The 18,651-nt window shown below is 40.1% G+C and overlaps 1 protein-coding gene across 4 annotated transcripts in view; it reads left to right on the top strand.

Moving 5' to 3' along the window:
- Positions 1–18,651, top strand: part of PAK5 (p21 (RAC1) activated kinase 5) — a 131,151-nt gene that overhangs the window by 6,336 nt on the left and 106,164 nt on the right. For all 4 annotated transcript variants that reach the window (XM_087948462.1, XM_026668410.2, XM_087948461.1 and 1 more), the window contains exon 2: positions 14,633–14,719. The gene's annotated coding sequence lies outside the window, so the exon portion shown is untranslated. The remainder of the gene's footprint in view (positions 1–14,632; positions 14,720–18,651) is intronic.

Below are 18,651 nucleotides of genomic sequence, written 5' to 3'. Positions count from 1 at the left end.
ATTTATGAGTTGTTAAGCTGATCATGGCCAACAAACCATGCATGGTGCTCCACCAGGGATTTCATAAGCTACTGTTTTTTTTAAATTGAGTACAAAGCTGCTAAAAACAGTGAGGTGTTCAGGCACCTTGCAGGCAACCATCATCAGTGCCTGGTGGTTAAGTTCAATTTAGTGTGGCATATAAATGGGGACTGGTTTCCTTTTTGCCAAGTGGTTTTCTTTGCTTTTATTTTGAAAACTAATGGGACTTCTATTATTTTCTTTAAGTGCTTAAAACAGTTTAAAAAATAACTGATGTGTATTGATATATATGTTCAAAAGCATAATCAAAAGCATCAAAACCAAACAGGAACAAATACAAAAACCAGAAAGCTTGATAATATGCTATCTAATACACTAATACAAACTGAACAGATCTTCCCAGAAGGCTTCATCCCTTCAGGATGTCCCTATAAAATACACCTTTCTATTTCCTAGAACAGCAGTGTATCTTCCCTCATAGCTGCAGCCGCTGTACAGTTCAGTCCTGGTTCAACTCTTGCTCAACAAAGCATCTCAGCAGAACAAACCATCTTTGTGAAGCCAAATACTTCCTTGATATGGAACTGAACAACCCTAACCCAACAAATATCCAATATCATCTGAAGAAAAAAGGTGACTTTGAAACATCAGCATTCCGTATTTCTGTGTGAAAAGATTTTTGGACAGGATAATATACAGTAATTCATGAGGAACTACTTAGTTAAGGTAACTAAAGGAAAGAGAAACCAAAGATGAGTAAAACAATCAAAATTAATTTAAAACAAAGTAATTAAAAGATCTACAGGATTCTCTGTTCTTGTGTTAAATTTTTCAGCCAGTCTTATTTCCCATGCTTTAGCAGCTCGCTCAGGTGTCTCTTCCCCTCACAAACACATTTACTCTTTATTGCGCGCAGATTCAATAGTAGCATTGTGCTGACTGCAGATTGCAGTCTGATCCCACAGTATAATGCAAATAATCATACGGTTCCTCTCTGGAGGAAAGGAACATTTTCCTTTCATGTTGATATGACTTCTGGCCTGTAATAGTGGGATACGCAACCCTGTTATTGGACTTCCTTCCTCCTGATTTAGGTCTATATTCAATCAATGGCACTTTTTACTCTGAATGATGGCCCTGGAAATGAAACAGATACAGCATCACCCAGCAAATATCAAAGTAGACCAGAGATTAGCTTGAGGGACACCTTTTAATAAAACAAAAACAAAGAATCTATTTAAGTTTATGCAACCAGTACTAATTCTCAAGAACCTTTTTGTCATTTTTGGACACAGAGAATCATGGCAGGTTAAAGTATTGTTAATATCTTTTTAATGTGCCCATGAATTGAAATAGGTACCTTTCATCCAGTGGTGGGATTCAGCCGGTTCACACTGGTTCAGCAAACCGGTTGTTAAATTAACCACTCCCCGCTATCAAAATGGATCCTGGGCGCTGGGCTGCAATGGAGAAACGGGCAACATAGCGGCTGGCACAAGGGAAGGAAAAAGCCGCTTTCCCCCTTTCTTCTCCCTGCTCCTCCTCCTTCCCTCTTGCCCACCACTCCTTTTCCCGTTTCTCCATTGCAGCGTAGCACCCAGGATTCACTTTGATAGCAGGGACGGTGGAGTAATTTAACAACCGGTTCGCCCAGGTCAGGTTGGCCATTGCTGGAGACTCATCCTGCATGTGTGGCGAAGCTAGAGGACAGGGATGGGTCACGCCTCCCACGACAGCCAACCTGGCCCTGGGTGAACCAGTTGTTAAATTATTTGATTCTCACTACTGCTTTCTTCTGCAGCTCTGCTGTGCATCTTCTAAAATTTGCCCAGAGGTTAATGGAATCTTTTGCAACAGGATTAAGGATAGGAGAAAGAGGGCTGTAGAGACAGCGGGATTGTCTGTCTCTTGTTCAATCAGTAGAAATTGTATCCATTTACAGAAGGAGAAAGGAGATTCCATCTGTGGAAATCAATCCTGCGACTTTCCTGCAGAGGAGAAAGGTATTTTTTGCTTTTGGGAAATTTTTTAGTCACAATGACCACCAAACAGACACCCAAATCTGTCAGGCTACCAGGCCAAAACTTTTCTCCCTCTGTTCTTCCTTGATAACTCCTATTGAGAGGTATTATATAGCTTTTGTAATAAAAACATCTTCATTTTATTTATATACTCATGTCTGTGTTTTTTTTTCCATTCGGAGCAGACTCGAAACAGCTAGCATTATATAAAAAAAATGCAGACATTCAGAAGAGTTGCTCTACTGGGGAGAGGGCCCGCACATCAATTTAATTAATTAATTAATAACCAAAGGAAGTAATTGACCCTACATTGAAACTCACGGCTGCTAAGTAAAAAGTATCACAGGTAGTTCTCGATTTACGACTATTTGTTTAAAGACCGTATGAAGTTACAACAACATTGACAAAAGTTACTCACAATTGTTCCTCGCACTTAACGAATGCCACAGTGCCCCTGCGGTTACACAACCGCAATACAGACACTGTATTGCGATCAGGTATTTATGACAGTTGTGGCGTCCTTGGGGCCACGTGGTCACCATTTGGGGCCTTTGCATCTGGCTTCCAACAGGCAAAAATCAAGGGGGGAAAGCTGGGTTCCCTTAACGATCGCATGGTTTGCTTAACAACTGTGTGATTTGCTTAATGACCTTGCGATTCACTTAAATAACTCTGGCAAAATAGGATGTAAACTCAGCCACAGTCATGTAATAAGCTCACTTCATGACTGCATCACTTAACGATGGAAATTCCTGTCCAATTGGGATCATAAGTTGAGGGTTACCTGTATGACTTGAGGATTGCAATTTCCATTGTTTAAGTGTACCCGAGTGAATCTCTTTCAGATTATTTGCATATGTGGGGGAAATCCCATTACCAGTAAGCAGAAGGGAAAAGATCTGCATGTCCTCGACTTACAACAGTTCATTTAGTGACCCATCAAAGTTACAACGGCACTGAAAAAAGTGATTTACAACCATTTTTCACATGACCGTTGCAGCCTCCCCACAGTCACATGTTTTACATTCAGATGTTTGACAACTGGTTCACAATGGTGTCCCAGGGTCGTGGGACCCATCTTTTGTGACCTTCTGACAAGCAAAATCCATGGGCAATTCAACAGATTCACTTAACAACCGTGTTACTGATTTCACAGCTGCAGAGACTCAATTAACACATGTGGCAAGAAAAGTTGTAAAGTGGGACACGACTCACTTAATACATTTCTCACTTAGCAACATCAATGCAGGGCTCAATTATGGTTGTAAGTCAAGGACTACCTGTATCGATATAAGACTCCTATGAGCTATGCATTCTCGGCATCAGGATACTCGAAAGACAGAGCACGTCCAATATCCTGTATCCAAAGAGCTTTGGAGAACAGTCTTGAAAACTAGTACTTTGTACCAGAGGAAGTATCCTGTCTGTCAACCTTACAATGAATAACATAAGTATATAGTTAGCTGTGGGCAAGCATTTCACTGCTCCTTCTCTTTCATCTCCTGTGCTATCAGGACCCCGAACCCAACCCATTTTTTCATCTCAAATATTTTTATCCGAATTGATGGGCTAAGAAGAACTGGTTCTTTAGCTTTAGAACTGGGTGAAAGAGGTCTGTTTTAAGCTTGCTCTTGTGAGCCAGAACATGAAAAATTCACCAGCATGAAAATGTTGTATGCTCTAACTTAGGGGTGTTAAACTGGATTTCTTTGGGGGGCTGGATCAGTATTTTAGTTGTCCTCCACGGGCCGGCTGGGAGGGGGAAAGACAGGATGGATGGCAGACGGGATGGACGCCTTCTGCAGCACCCTGCTGGCCAAAATGTGGTGCAGGAGGCCACATGAACCCAGTTTTGGCCAGCAGAGGCACCACGGGTAGGTCCTTTGCTATTTCCAGGCCGGCTCCGCTGGCCAGGTCTAAGCACCCCGCAGGCCTTGAGTTTGACACCCCTGCTCTAACTATTAAAGCAAATAGGGGGTAAAGAATGAAGATTTGCTTCCAAGAGCTTGGTAATGTCTAGAGCTGTTATGGCAAACCTATGGCACGCATGCCATAGGTGGTACGCAGAGCCATTTGTGCTGGCACGTGAGCCGCAGGTAAACTTACCTCACTGCGCAAGCACACACCTCACAGTTGATTTTTGGCTTGTTTGAGGCCTTTTTCGGCCTCCCAGAGGCTTGAGGAAAGCTTTTGCAGGCCAAAAAATAGGCCCGTTTCATCACTTCCTGTATTTCTGGAAATACTGGAAGTGACAAAACAGGCCCATTTTTCGGCCTGCAAAGGCTGCAGAAGTTTTCCTCAAACCTCTGGGAGGCTGGAAAAAGCCTCAAACGGGCTGAAAATCAGCTGGGAGGCACAGTGCAGGTAAGGGGACGGGGGGATTGCACTCACATGTGCAGGGGCGGGTACCCCCCGCGCATTGCTTTCTGGGTGCTGACACGTGAGCGCAAGTGTGCACACAATTTTTGGCACAGAAGCCCAAAAAGGTCAGCCACCACTCAACTAGAGGCTGAATATGTGCCATTTGTATGCAAAGAAACAACCCCTATTGTAAAATGGGTACCCTATGTCCTTGTTGGTCTGGTGAAGCAGATACAAGAAAAAGGCAACCCAGGAACATATGTTCATACCACATCTCTGTGTTTTGACAGTAACTTAAATCTATAATCATGATCTCAGAAATATTAATTTTGAAAACCGTGATCAGCACTACGTAGGTTCGTAGAAGAACTTTGCTTTACATCTGGTGCTATCTAGTACTTTATGGAGCCAATCTGGAGTTATTTTTTTCATATTCTTCCATTTTTCACAAGAAGAAGGGTGGCGGTGCTGATTTTTATCATTTCCTTCTAAAGATAGGAGAATCTATTGATTTTTGCTTTTTTCTCAGTTTATAGTTTCTACCAATCTATTATCTTTTGCTTTTCTCAGCTTGTCTTGTTTTGTGAACATTCCCACTTTTGACCCACAGTTCTCCAAATATACATGTTTTTGTTGTTGAAATCTGCCTTGTAACTACCCCATTTTGCAAACTACCCTGTCTTAACCCAACACATCTTGTGTATTATTTTTGTTTTTACAGACATTTCCCCAAATCTTAAGCAGCATTGCAAAAGGCTCAGTTTATATATTGGTAGAAAAAAATGAAAAGAATATATTTATTACAACCTGTTTTTTCATAATTAAAAAATTATCTGTAAGAATCCAAAGTCAGGCATATAAAAAGTTCCCCTTATTTTATCCTCCTAAGAACCTGGTGAGATAGGTTGGGTTGATAATTAGTCATTCAGTATTTTCCATGATCAAAAGGGGAGCTTGAACCAGTTCATTCTATTCTAGAAACTACCTTAAACTACCATATTTTTGACTTTCTGACAATAAAGCTACCCAATACCGAAATGATAATAATACATAGTAAGTTAAACTCTGGTATACAGAAGATGAGTCTTCATATTTCAGGGTGAGAAATAAGTTTAGCACCTCAAATATTTATAAGAGCAGAAATATGTATATATGCATTAATCTAATTCAGTGTTTTTTCGGTCAGCCTTCTCAGGAAGATCAGAATGGAAACACAGATGAGCTAATTCTGCTTTATCATAAGTCTACATTAATAGCATCTTGAAAGTACGGTATGATAGTACCAACCTTCCACTGTCCCTTTTACTGTCTCATAAGATAAGGAGGTTCCTTTCTGAGTTTTTCTGCCCATTATGCATCTACGGGCTAGTCTTATCTTTCTCTATGCTGCATTTCCCCTCCCCCACTTAAAGTTCATTCCTCTATACTAGGGGCTCCAAACTTGGAAACTTTAAACATGTGAACTTCAACTCCCAGAATTCCCTAACCAGCTATGAAGTTCACAAGTCTTAAAATTGCCAAGTTTAAAGACCCCTGCCATACACTGTTACATCTTCAAACTTGGAACCTTAAGATGTAGATTTCTGAAAGTTGAACCCTATACATCTTAAAGTTGCCAAGTTTGAAGAACTGTCAGGCTCCAGAAATCAAGAAAGACACATTGAGGTTCTTCTAAGAAGTTGCTTTTATTGTTCCTCACAAATAGAAAATAAATCTTGCCAAACTAAAGCAGACTACTTGCACCATTAAACATATACTCTTGAGAAGTTCTAGGGGGGAGCTGTCTTAACTCTTTTTTCCCACACAAACTATCTAAACTTCACCATCTTTTGTTCTTCTGGAATGCATCCCCTCCTTCCTGGGAATCTGGATTACATTCCATCACAAACACTGATCTAGGTTTCTTGCATGGATCCAGGAAAAATTAGAATTAATCTGGAATTGTTAACTAGGACTCAGATCTTAAAAAAAATTCACTGCAATATCATTTGTTCTAGGCAAATATTACAATGACTTGGGAACAAACTCAGTTGGATTCATGAGTGATTTCTGCTATATGGGCATATCTGAGATTACAACAAAAAATCTTAGCTTGTTCCACAATGCACACATTGATTATTAAACTTATACCTCCATGCTCAGTGAAGAAATAAAACATTGAAAAGGTGGATGAATAAAAACCCTCTTTGATATGCAGGTATTTTACTCATAAACTCTTCAAATCACCCAAAATTGTTACACACTGAAGAGTGTCTGCTTCTGCCCCAATTTTAATTTATTCTTCTACCATGGCAACTATAAAAGTCAATGCAAATTAGAGGGTGGGATTATCTGGTTTACCTAGGGAAATGCAACTTAATTATATGAATGTATATTCTACTGTCTCTGCGCTGATTTTCATATATTATAAAACTGCCATTGTTTGTATAACTAGCGGTTCATCTAAGTTATAGTAATACTGTAGCTACATATATGTTGCGGGAGAAGATGGAACATGACAACTTGAATTAGATGGATATCTGCATCACAAATGTTTCTGTGTTTGATTATTTTTATTTCATCAGTTTATATTCTACAATTACTTCAAGTTGAACACCAAATTTGTGAAAAAACCCTAAAGACTCATTTCCTTGAATCCAATCTATATCTTGATCCTTGTTAAGTTCTGACATTACTACATCTAGAAAAAACAAAATACATTATATACTTCAATTTTAGGGTCATCAACCTCTTGTTCTAGTTGGTCTTAACCAGTTAGAACTGGCAAGACAAAGCCTTAACTACAAGTTTATGGAAAAGTGGAATTTGCCTCTATTTAAGTATTCAGTGCCACATGTAATAAGGATTTTGCATGCGTGGATGTGCATCTCAATTAGATTTGCAAAATGTTTGGAGAAGATAGTTTGCTCTCACAATTAGACATTAATTTTGCATTTACCATTCACATGGAAAGCATATCTTCACTTGCTACATTACATACCCTTTTTTGTGCCTCATTTGCTGCATGCAAATAAAAGAGTTCTATAGCCACCAGGAGAGGGAAACGTTTCAGCAGCATGTATGATTGTGGCTTTTTTTAAATTCATTTCTTTCCTTTCTTTTTGGAGTAGTCCAGGCTCCTCATAAAGAGAGCAAGTGCATGACAAGCAAGTTGGATGGAACTGCCATTTTGGTTTTTCCATTAAAACAAAAAATGCTGGTATTGTTTTCAGTGCCCAGGATCTGTCGTTGCCCAAATATTCTCTGGATGGAGCTCATATGACTGAGATGGAGTGAGAATTGTGTATTCTATATTAAACATAGATATTTTGATTCGTAGGAAGTGAAAGCTGACAATGATGTATTCTAGATAAAAGACACAGATTTAGCCTAAGGGAGAAAAGGGAGAAAAAGAAAAGAAGAAAATGTTTGCATTAAAATTGCATATATGCTTTATGTAAATATAGATACAGATAGGTGGGTTTGAAAGTAATTTATTAAATAGAACTAGACTTTAGGAAGACTATCGATCTTCTGTGTTCCTATTATGGGCTAAACACTGACAACCCTAGTTTTATTAAACTAGGCTTGAGGTTGGGCTGTCTTGCAAGGGGAGCTCTGACTTTTGCAAAATAGGGCATGTAGCACCGACCACATCAGTAACAAATCGGTTTGGATAATGCTTTGGGGTCTATTACTGCTCTAATTAAAAGGAACCGTAGGAATAAAAACTGCTAAAAGGCTCACATGTCCGAGTGAACTGTTTCACGAAGTAAACATCTTTCTCCTTGAGGAACAAAAATATTTCTGGCATAGCCCATCTACTATTTTTGTTCTGAGTGATAACATGACAGATTGGCAAAATGTCACCCGTTTGTCTCCCTCCCCTCTCAAACACCCTCCCCCACTTGTTCAGTTGCATAAGATGTTCCACTAAACAGTTATTTTCCAGCTCAGTTTTGTCATCTCGCTCATACATCCATTCCATGAAAACCGGAATAAGATAGAATTATGAGACCTTCCATGGGAAGATCCATCAAGCTTCTTGAATTAGGGTGACTTGGGAATGGACAATAACATTATTCGCATCCACCTGATAGTAATTGATACTTGGTACTGCTATCAGAAATGATCAGTCCATCAGTTTCATACTTGGGAGAAGCCTCCCAGTTACTTGTCATATCATGGTTAGGGAAGAAGTTTGCCTGTGAGGATAAAACTGTTTTCTTCAGCAATTGATTGCCCTTTGTCAACATGAACTTGGGAGTTTTCTTATACCCATGACAGTTAATTGTGGCATTTCTTTTCTTTCATTTGCTGTGGTTTAACAGATAGTTGACCTTACACTTTTCAAGCTGGGAGCAGGACAGGGTTGGAATGCAAATATTTTACTACTGGTGCTGTGGGAGAGGCTAGGTGGGAGTGGCTAGACGGGCATGGCCATGTGACTGGGTGGGCATGGCTTATTTTTTTGCAGCAACCTCCCCTGCGCTCCTTTTTTTTTGCCTCCTGGGAGCAAAAATGGCCTCCTAGGAGGCTTCTCTGAGGCCCAAGAGCAGGGGTGAGATTCAAATTTTTTAACAACCAGTTCTATGGACGTGGCTTAGTTGGTGGGTGTGGCTTTGTGGTCATGTGACTGGGTGGACATGGCTTGGTGGTCATGTTATTGGCTGGGTGTGGCCAACTCAACATCACTCACATCGAAGCATGAATCTCCTCGCCTGGCCTCTCATGACTGTGGGGATACTGCAACAGTCGTAAGTGTGAAAAATGGGCATGTCACTTTTTTCAGTGCCATTGTAACTTTGAATGGTCACTCCACACAAGCAAAGTACCAGCAAAGGAGGGGGAAAAAACTCCAGAGAAGTTCCTGAGACAGGAAGTCTAGTCCTGCCAAGAATGTAATAAGGGTTAACGGAGAGGCAGTTTCTGTAAGCAACACCAGAATGTTTCCTTCCTGCCTTCCTTACAGGATTAGGCCAGTAATTTCTTCTAACAACTGGTTCTCCGAACTGCTTAGAATGTTAACAACTGGTTCTAGCGAATAGGTACAAACTGGTAGAATCCCACCCCTGCCCAGGAGGCAAAAAACAGAACATGGGGGGGGGGCATACAGCTCCCCCCTGCATGCCCCTTTTTTGCCTCCTGGGCCTCAGGGAAGCTTCCTGGGCGAAGCAGTAAGACAGCGAGGGGGATCCCAGCATAGCTGATTGTCGGAACAGCTGATTGTCAGGAGGAAAAAGAAAGAAAGAAATACCGGTTTGGCTGAACCGTTTTGTTTTTTTAACTACCAGTTCAGCCGAAGGGTAGCATTTTTTACTACCGGTTCAGCCGAACCGGTAGAATACCACCACTGGAGCAGGATGACTCTTGGTTGTTTTTACAACTCTTCTCTGTGAAGCTCTGACTGTCTAGTTCTCAATCGAGTTCTCATACTATTCTCCCCTCCATTTCTCTCTCTTCATCTGGAAGGAATAGGACCTATCTCTTCTGACTCAGCACCACTTCCTCCCTTCCTCCATCTCCACGGCAATTATCTTCTCTTTCTTCATGGTCAGAAGGAGGACATTCTCTCATCCTTCTTCAATCTTCTAGCGAGATGCCTGCAGTTTCAGAACTCCCTTTGGAGTGGTGCGTTGTCTTTCATTCCAAGGCGCTAACAGATAATGGGGAATTTGATCTTTTGGTCTTCCCTTCTCTATCAAGTTCTCCCTGCCTCTTTTCAGAATCACTGGAGGCTGCAGAAGTTTTATTGGGTAACCAGACAGATGGCTTGGGTTTGTAAGGGCATTGCAAATGGAAATCATGAAGTAGAGGAAGTAATTACACATCATTTGTTGCCTTCCAGGAGCATTCATTGTTCAGGAACCCTCTGTAATAAATCAAATGCACAAGCCAGTGAGAGTTCAGAATATGTATCTGATACAGTATTCCTCCCCCTGCCTACAAGGTGCATAAGGACAGAAATCTTTCCTAAATAAGGCCATAACTGGTTCTGATAATAATTTCCCATTTTAGCTTCTTTCGAATGAAAACATAGGCACTGGAAAGGACTTTTGAGATAATTTAGTCCAACTAGCTGCTCATTGCAGAGTCCATTAATGGCCCTCAAGCATCTTTGAACATATATGGAGAAGGAGAATTGGCCATTTCACGTGGCATATTCTGTTGGTTAAAAGGTCAGTTTGGAAGTTCCAACTGGCGTCTATCCAGAACCCCCTTCCTTGCAAGTTTTAAGCCATTGATTCTGGCTCTGACCTGTGGAGCAACAGAGACTAAAGTTGTTCTCTTTTCTCTGTAAATCTCCTGACTGAATCGCCTGTCCTAACCTTAACTCGGGACATTGGACAGAAACTACTTTAGCAACTCTCTTGGATAAGTTTAGATGAAGTTGGATGAGAAGAATGTGAATCTTTCTTGTGTTACCAGATCTCCCAGCAGCGTTTGATATTGTCAACCATTGTCTCCTTTTGGGTTGTCCACATGGGTTAGGACTGGTGGAGACTGTATTTGTGGTGGCTGCACTCCTTCCTAAGTGAATGAGCCTGTCAGTGGCGATGGAGGCACAGAGATCAGGCCCTCAAGACATTGCAGTGTGGGTTGCTGTAGGGCTTAGCCTTCAACTCTGTTTTATTTAATATCAACCTGGTGAGTTAATTTGTCAGTTTGAGGTGAAATAGTAACCCTATATTGGTGGTACATAGTTGTATGTCTCCAATCTGGGCAGAATAGGAAATGCGGGAGATGTTCTAATCTAGTGCTTGGAAGCTATCAGGGTCTGGATGGGGAGAAACAGGCTCAGGTACAACCCAGACAAGATGGAAAGATGGTAATTCAGAAACCTCTTGAGCCTGTAATTACACCAACTTTGGGGTTGTGCTCCTTCTCAAAGACCCATCAACTGGGAATCCACCTGGACTTGTATCTCCTACTGGAGGAGCAGGTGGAAGTCTTGGCCAAGAAGGCTTTTTTCCCATCTTCAACTGGGTTGCCAGTTGTGGCCATTCTTCGAATGGAATAAAGGCAGTCATTCATGATGTTGTCTCCACTTGGATGATTGTAATCTGTCTTTGAACATCACCCAGAAACTTCAGCTGTTGCAAAATATAGCTGAATAGCTTGTGGTCTGACCCATTACTGTTATGCCATACTGCTGCTGCTACTGGAGTTGCATTGGTTACAAGTTTGTTGAGTGCAATTCAAGGTGCTTGGTCATTACCAATAATGCCTTTACAACCTGTGTTTCCCACTTAGAGGAGTCCCACTGATGTTGGTGTTGAGATAGTAGCACCATTTTCTTTAAAAATAGAAGCCTATGAGGAAATTCCTTGATGAGGTCTCCTTGCAATTTAATTAAGGTCTAAGAAAACAGGAAGCCTGCTGACTATTGGAGAGATTGTACAATTCACATAAACACATCAGTGGGAAGCTTAGAATTAATTGTGGATAAGAAGGAATTTCTGAACAAATCCTCTTTCACAAACTCAAATAAGAACTGTTGCAAAAAGTGTAGAAAATGTCTGTCTTTGGCATTGATTTGAAACACGTGAAATAGAAATTTTGAAGATCAGACTGAGTAATTGATGTAGAAAAGGAGGCCATGAACTATTTCTTTAAAAAAAAAAAAGTCAGTTGGTGCCTCTAGAAATGTTGGATGTTTTAATATCCACAATTCTAGTGGCTAAGAATGTTGGGTGTTTGCTTTTTGCAAATTAAGTCCTTTCTTTCTGCCCTTCTGGATATATTACTCTAGGGGAAGGTGCTCTACCTCAAGAAAATACCTTTCTCTTTTGATGACACCTGTTTTGAATTTCTCATACAGACAACAAGTAGCCAAGTCATAAAAGTGATGAAATTCAATTCAAACCACTTGGAATGCTAAACAGTCCATTTCAAGATGGAAATATCCTTCTTGAGCATGAAACAGCTATTTCAAGCATGAAATGGGCCATTTCAACTATTTGGGGAGTATTTTGTGTTCAAAATGTGTTTGCAGCTTGATATGGGATCTTTCAAATTCAAAACAGCATTCAAGATGTTTGCACCTCTCTTCTCAGTCTGTATATCACATGTTAAACAGAGCTATTTCACTTTTAGACAACTGAACAAAACTGTGATATTGAAGATCTCATAAAATAAGGTTATCTCCCAGTAGAATATTGCCATAAATGTAAATCTTAAGAGTCTTACTATTAATCTCAGAAAGGAAGGGTTGGAGGATGGAGAGCTTGCTGAGAATTCTGAATTTTGCTCTTATGGTACATTTGGAGGGTATCAGGTTACGAAAGACTGCATAAAACTGATCAGTAATCTCTGGAAATTTTGACTAAAACATTGGAAACAGTGGCATACTATATAAATATGTTGTAATATTTCTTTTTAGAGTAGGAAAAATGATGAAAAACTACTGAAAGAGGTGACTTGTAAAAGCTTAGGTATTTCTGTCTAATTAAACTAACTCATTAAAAAAACAAATGTACACCACTTCCCCCAGGAAATAAACTGAATAAATTGAGAGTGTAGTAGATTTCTGCTCTGTTGTGATGGCTTTGCTCTCAAGTACGGTTTGTACACCATCAAAAAGCTGGTTCATGTAAACTTTGTGCCAGCTAGAGTTAGATTTGGAAGCACATGTAGTACAAACAAGGAAAGAGGGAGGCCAAATGCAGTTGCAAACGCCAGTCTGTTGCAATTTAAATGACAGAAGGTGTTGTGTATTTGCTAATACATTCTATGTATTTCCATCACGTCTGAGCCAAAATAGGCTGCTTGTCTCTTCACTGTGCTATTTACCACCTGCACGCATGGGGTGCAGCCATTTTAATGATGGAAAAGTTCATATAAATCTTAAAAGTTTGCTCATCAAAGGGGTGGCATATTTCCTTGTGCTCCTGGGCCGGGATTTTTTCTTCTTCAAAGTTTCCTCCTTTTAAAAATATCGCCCTAAGGATGCAGAACCAGCACATTCTTACAGCATCCAGAATTACTTCTCTGCCTCACAGATGTTCCAGTGTTTAAATGAGTTTTGATTAGTTTCATCTGTTAATGCAGGAGAAGCTTTTGCTCCCCTGTCTATTTTTGTGCGTCCTCAAGCCTTTAAAAATCATTTGAAAGGCACAGTGTATAAAAAGAAACTACCCCACAAAAAAAAAAAAAACACCACATGAAAACTAATTTAAACTGCATCCTGCTAAAATATAACTTTGGATTTTCTTTCAATCAGCCCTGAGGATTGGCTGTCCTTACCATCATAAGTTTCAGAATGACCCCGTCCACAGCACTAAGAAATAATTGAAACTTGCATTAAAGTCCTTCATTGTAGGACATGGGGATTTCCTGGTACCTCCTTTAACCATCTCTTCCTATGCAGTAGTGGCAAATGTCTGTAGCTCAGGTGTAGGATGAGGGTAATGGTTCATTCTCTGAGCGTGTGGGTTCATTTCTGAACATTTCATTACCAGGCTAGGTAACCTCTTCAACAGAGTTTAGGGCAGTGGTGGGATTCAAAAAAATGTACTACCGGTTCTGTAGGCATGGCTTGGTGGCTTGGTGGGCATGGCAGGGGAAGGATACTGTAAAATCTCCATTCCCTCCCCACCCCACTAACCTGCTTTCCAGTTCTTCCCCTGTGTAGAAAAGAAGACCCAGCTCATCAGCTGGGACTTGAGAGGTAGAGAATAGATGGGGCCAAGGCCAGTCGGAGGTGGTATTCCGAACTACTCAACATTTCTGCTACCAGTTCTCCAAACTACTCAACATTTCTGCTACTGGTTCTCCAGAACTGGTCAGAACCTGCTGAATACCACCTCTGGTTTAGGGGATGTCAGTGTCACTGGTATGTTTATAAGGGCTTCAGGTGTGTCAAGTGAGGGTCTTGTGATGGGTCAGCTGTGAGTCATCAATGAGTTTTGTGATGGGCCTTGTGATAAGGAGATTACCTCAGGTCAGAGGTAGATGAAGCTACCTACCTTGTTAGGAGGTGAACTGTTGCTGGTGGGGAATTGTGTTAGTTGGTTGAGGGTTGGTGCTGTCTCTGGATGGCTGATTTGGATTCTGAGGAGTTCATAGGCTGGTTGTAGATCAGTGTGTTTGTTGATGGAATTGCTTGTGCAGTGCTAGGCTTGGATGAACTCATGAGCGTGGTAGGTGGTAGCATGGCTGATAATTTTGGTGTTGCTCCAATCAAAACTGGTGCTCTCTGGTGTTGTTATACTTTCCCTATTTATTCTTTACATCTATGCTACTTTCAGATACAACAGCTGCAGAAGGACTTCTGAACTATGGATGCACGAGCTAAGGAACAGGGTTCTTGAAATTCTTAATTTGCTGTTTACATGGTAAGCTTCTTTTTCTATTTCTGAGAACTTCTTTAAAAAGAGTTAATCACAGCATGAATCCATTTCAAGGAGGAACAGCATTTGCTCATTTTCTGATCAGCATCACATGTCCATTACACTTGGAAATTGATTATTCAAAAGCATTATGTATCTTAGAGCTTCTCCTATTCCCTTCCAATATGGCTAAGCAGTTTTATCTCCCCTGCTTTGCTTTATGGAAGAGGTGGAATCCCTTGCCAGTCTTGCCTTTTTATCATAGATTGTGAAATATATCTCCCCTAGAGATTTGAGACAGGATAGCTAATATTTAGTAGCTGGTCATAATAACAAGCAATAACAAAACTATATATTTGCTAAAGCTAAATGTTTTCCTTTAATTCTTTGATGGCTCTGATGCTATTTAACACACATTTTACCTGCATTTGCTATAACTATATAACTAAAGGCTGATTGAAGTACCTCATGCTTAAGCCTATCCAGTTAACAGGAGAAATAGTAGTTGTACATCTACAGAGTCATAAATCTCAGGGCATCTAATTCAATCTCTTGATACAAAGCATCCTTATTATAATAATTCTTATTATAAACTATCCTTATTATAAAACATCTTTATTATAAGAGTCTTGGTTGCATAGTGGTAAGAATGCAGTATTGCATTCTGCCAACTGCCAGCAGTTCGATTCTGAGCAGCTTAAGGTTGGCTCAGCGTTTCATTCTTCCAAGGTTGGTAAAGTGAGGGCTCAGCTTGTTGGGGGCAATATGCTGACTCTGTAAAGTGCTTAGCAAGGGCCCTAAAGTACTGTGAAGCAGTATATAAGTCTAGGGGCTGTTGCTATTATTTTATTACCCAGGATTGATCCATAGCTACCCAGCCTCTGCTCAATACCAGATTTAGCATGGTAACTCCATAGCTGAGTCACTAAACCCACAGTTTATATGGAGAAGGATCGTATGCTCCATCTTCAAGAATGACTCGAAAAACTTTCTCCCAGAATCTTGGAAAACCAATTCCAATCAATGGGTCGACAATAATGGGCCAGTCGGATCTAAAGTCTGACTCAGCTTTTCCTGCTTTCTGGGATCAAATGGAAAGTGCTGCAGGAAATGCTGACTAATCTTTCATTAAATCCCACTTTTTTTCCCAGGAAATTGAACCCCTTGGTTTGAGCCCTGTCTTTTGGAACAAGAAAAAACAGATCTGCTCATTAAATTGGAAGTTTGCTATCCCGTTTCCTTTCACCTTTAAATTGTCTCTTTTAAAGGCTAAACAAGAAAGGGTGGGGGAGAAGGCAGCTGTAATATTGAAATGGTAGAGCCAGCAGGGGAACTGTGTGATGAAAGTATTTTGCAGAGGTTGGTTGGTTGCTGGGTGCCATCTAACAATTCAAGTTTGAAGGAGAGTACGAACATATTTTATACTCTGTTATTTATCTTAATAAACATTTTAAAAATATTTTTAAATAATATACATACATACATACATACATACATACATACATACATACATGCATACATATATAAACAAAAGCTTAAATGGACTCCGGGGGATGGTAGAGGACAGGAAGGCCTGGAGGAACGTTGTCCGTGGGATTGATTGCGATGGGTCTATACCAGTGATCCCCAACCTTTTTATGGCGCGCCCGGTACCGACATTGGCGCCGCATCTTGTTTTGATGAAAAGCCCGTGAGCTTTCTACCCGGAAAAGCTCACCGGAAGCACTTTTTCATCAAAACAAGATGGCGGCGCCCAGCAAGCCAGCGGCCCGGTAGGACTTGTTCCACGGACGGTACCGGTCCGCGGACCGGTGGTTGGGGACCCCTGAGTCTATACGACTTCACAACTAACAACAACAAAATTTATCTTCTGCCTGTCTTCTGCTTCTGTCTGACTCAACCAGCTAATCACCTTAATCCTTTATACTAGTGCCCAGTTAACAGAAAACCATCATATCGAAATATTTGCGACATTCTTCTTGATGTAAATCCATATGAATTAATCCATATCCAACATACCATCGATGCTTTGTTGCAAAAAAAAAACAAAAAACACCAAACAAACCCTGACAACAGTCCCCTATTCCAAACAGTCCAAACATTCCCTCCCACTCATTGGAGCAAAACAGCAAAACACATCCAATGGTTTTTAAATATTCTCATGAGCGTTCATTTTCTCTTTTTCCTAGGAAAATGGTATTATGTTTTTACACACTGCTTTCTTACTAGCCATCCAAAAATGCTAAAACTGTTTTCTCCCTTTTTCGAATTGAAAGGAGATGGTAGAATGAAGGGTGGACAAAAGCTAAACCCAGACACCAGTAGACAATCAATTACACCTGATTTTTAAACAAAAGTGGTGTAAAGTATGCTGGAAGAAAACTATGGTACTTGCTGTGGCACTATAAGAAAAGCACACACGGATTCTTTTCTTTTCTGTCCATGATGCCTATTCAGCATGAAATTTTAGAGAGATCAAATGTGCTGTGTGCAGTTTACTTATGTACTAGCATAGTCTTCTTCTTTTTATATTTGTAGGGCTCCTTAGCCCTTTATCCAGTTAAGTGTATTTGCATGTCTCCTGAACTCCCGGTGTAAATGGTTCCTATCAGATGTATAGGAGATCTAATTCTCCTTCCCCCAACACAAACTTTCTATGTGTATCATCTGGGATTGAGAGTGATGTAGTCTCATAAAATTATTTTTCTTGTTTGGACCATTTTCACAGTACTACTTCCTTCAGATTTCCCCTGACATTAGGGTTATCCCTGGGCTGAATGTTCAGGTAGGGATGGAAGTTAGGTTGTATGAATTGGGATTTCCTCATTATTTGTATACATGAGATTTTCCTGGGGATCTTTTCATTGTAAGTATAGGTAGCAGAAAAAAAGCCTGTTCTGCATATGGCATTGAAGTGGAGTGCTTGACAAATCCTACTCTTTTAAATGTTTGCAACTATAACAAATAGCTACAGTCATGGCTAAGATAAGCATTTGAAGGAGAACATTATCTAAGTTCATCTACCAGAATGAATAAACTTTTAAATTGCTATAAGAATCCATTCTTTTTTTTTTATCCAGAAAAGAATAATATCCTTGCTTATTTAATCAACCACTACACAGGCCAATCACTACAGCCACAAAATCAGTCTCCCTTGTTTTCTTGTTTTAAGTAGGTAATGGAATGAGATATACAAACCAGTATCACAGGCTTGGATTCCAAATTTGTCATGCTTAAAGAAGGTCATTTATCTTTTGGACTAAGCCATTATGTAATTGGTTAGTGATTTAGATACACAATCACACTTGGTATTTGAGGAAATGTTCACTCGGCTTAGTCAACAAGTCACTGTTTTAATCACATAGTAGGATTTGTGAAATCAAGCGCGCATGATCCCCTGCTACCTAAACCATTTAAAACTTAAGAATATTTACTGTAACCAGCAAATTTCAACAAATCTGTATCTCAGAATTAGTTTATGGATTGTGTGTATAGATTTACTTCTCTCCTGTCATATTCTCATCATATGCTAAATAAATAATTAGTTTATGGACTTGGTTTCTAGAAAAATCAGCCCCAAAGGATCCTGAAGCAGTTAGTGAATATCTATAAGTCTTTGTCATCACATTTACAATCTGAACATACAGTATAAGGTATTACTGTACAACAGTATTATGAACACAAGGTAGCATGATAGAACGGCAAGGCAAGAGTCATGGAAGCTTTCCACACCCAGCAGAGATATTAGAATTTTTCTGCTAGAATTTCTCTGCTTCTCTTCCTGTCTTCTGCAACTTGATGAATAAGACGGAACACTAACCAGGAAAGCCCAATTTAAACCCAAGTATACTGGCTTAACTGATGCAAGGTTTACATTTCACATTTACCAACTTCAAATTATATCACCTGGATTATGCAGTTCAGAGTACAGGCTAAGG

The sequence above is a fragment of the Notechis scutatus genome, chromosome 1 (assembly GCF_049901735.1).
Source record: "Notechis scutatus isolate UNSWTSFEM ecotype Mainland chromosome 1, rNotScu1.2, whole genome shotgun sequence".
NCBI lineage: Eukaryota > Metazoa > Chordata > Lepidosauria > Squamata > Elapidae > Notechis > Notechis scutatus.
The sequence above is the reverse complement of the archived record's forward strand: the minus strand, read 5'-3'. Positions and strand labels throughout refer to the sequence as shown.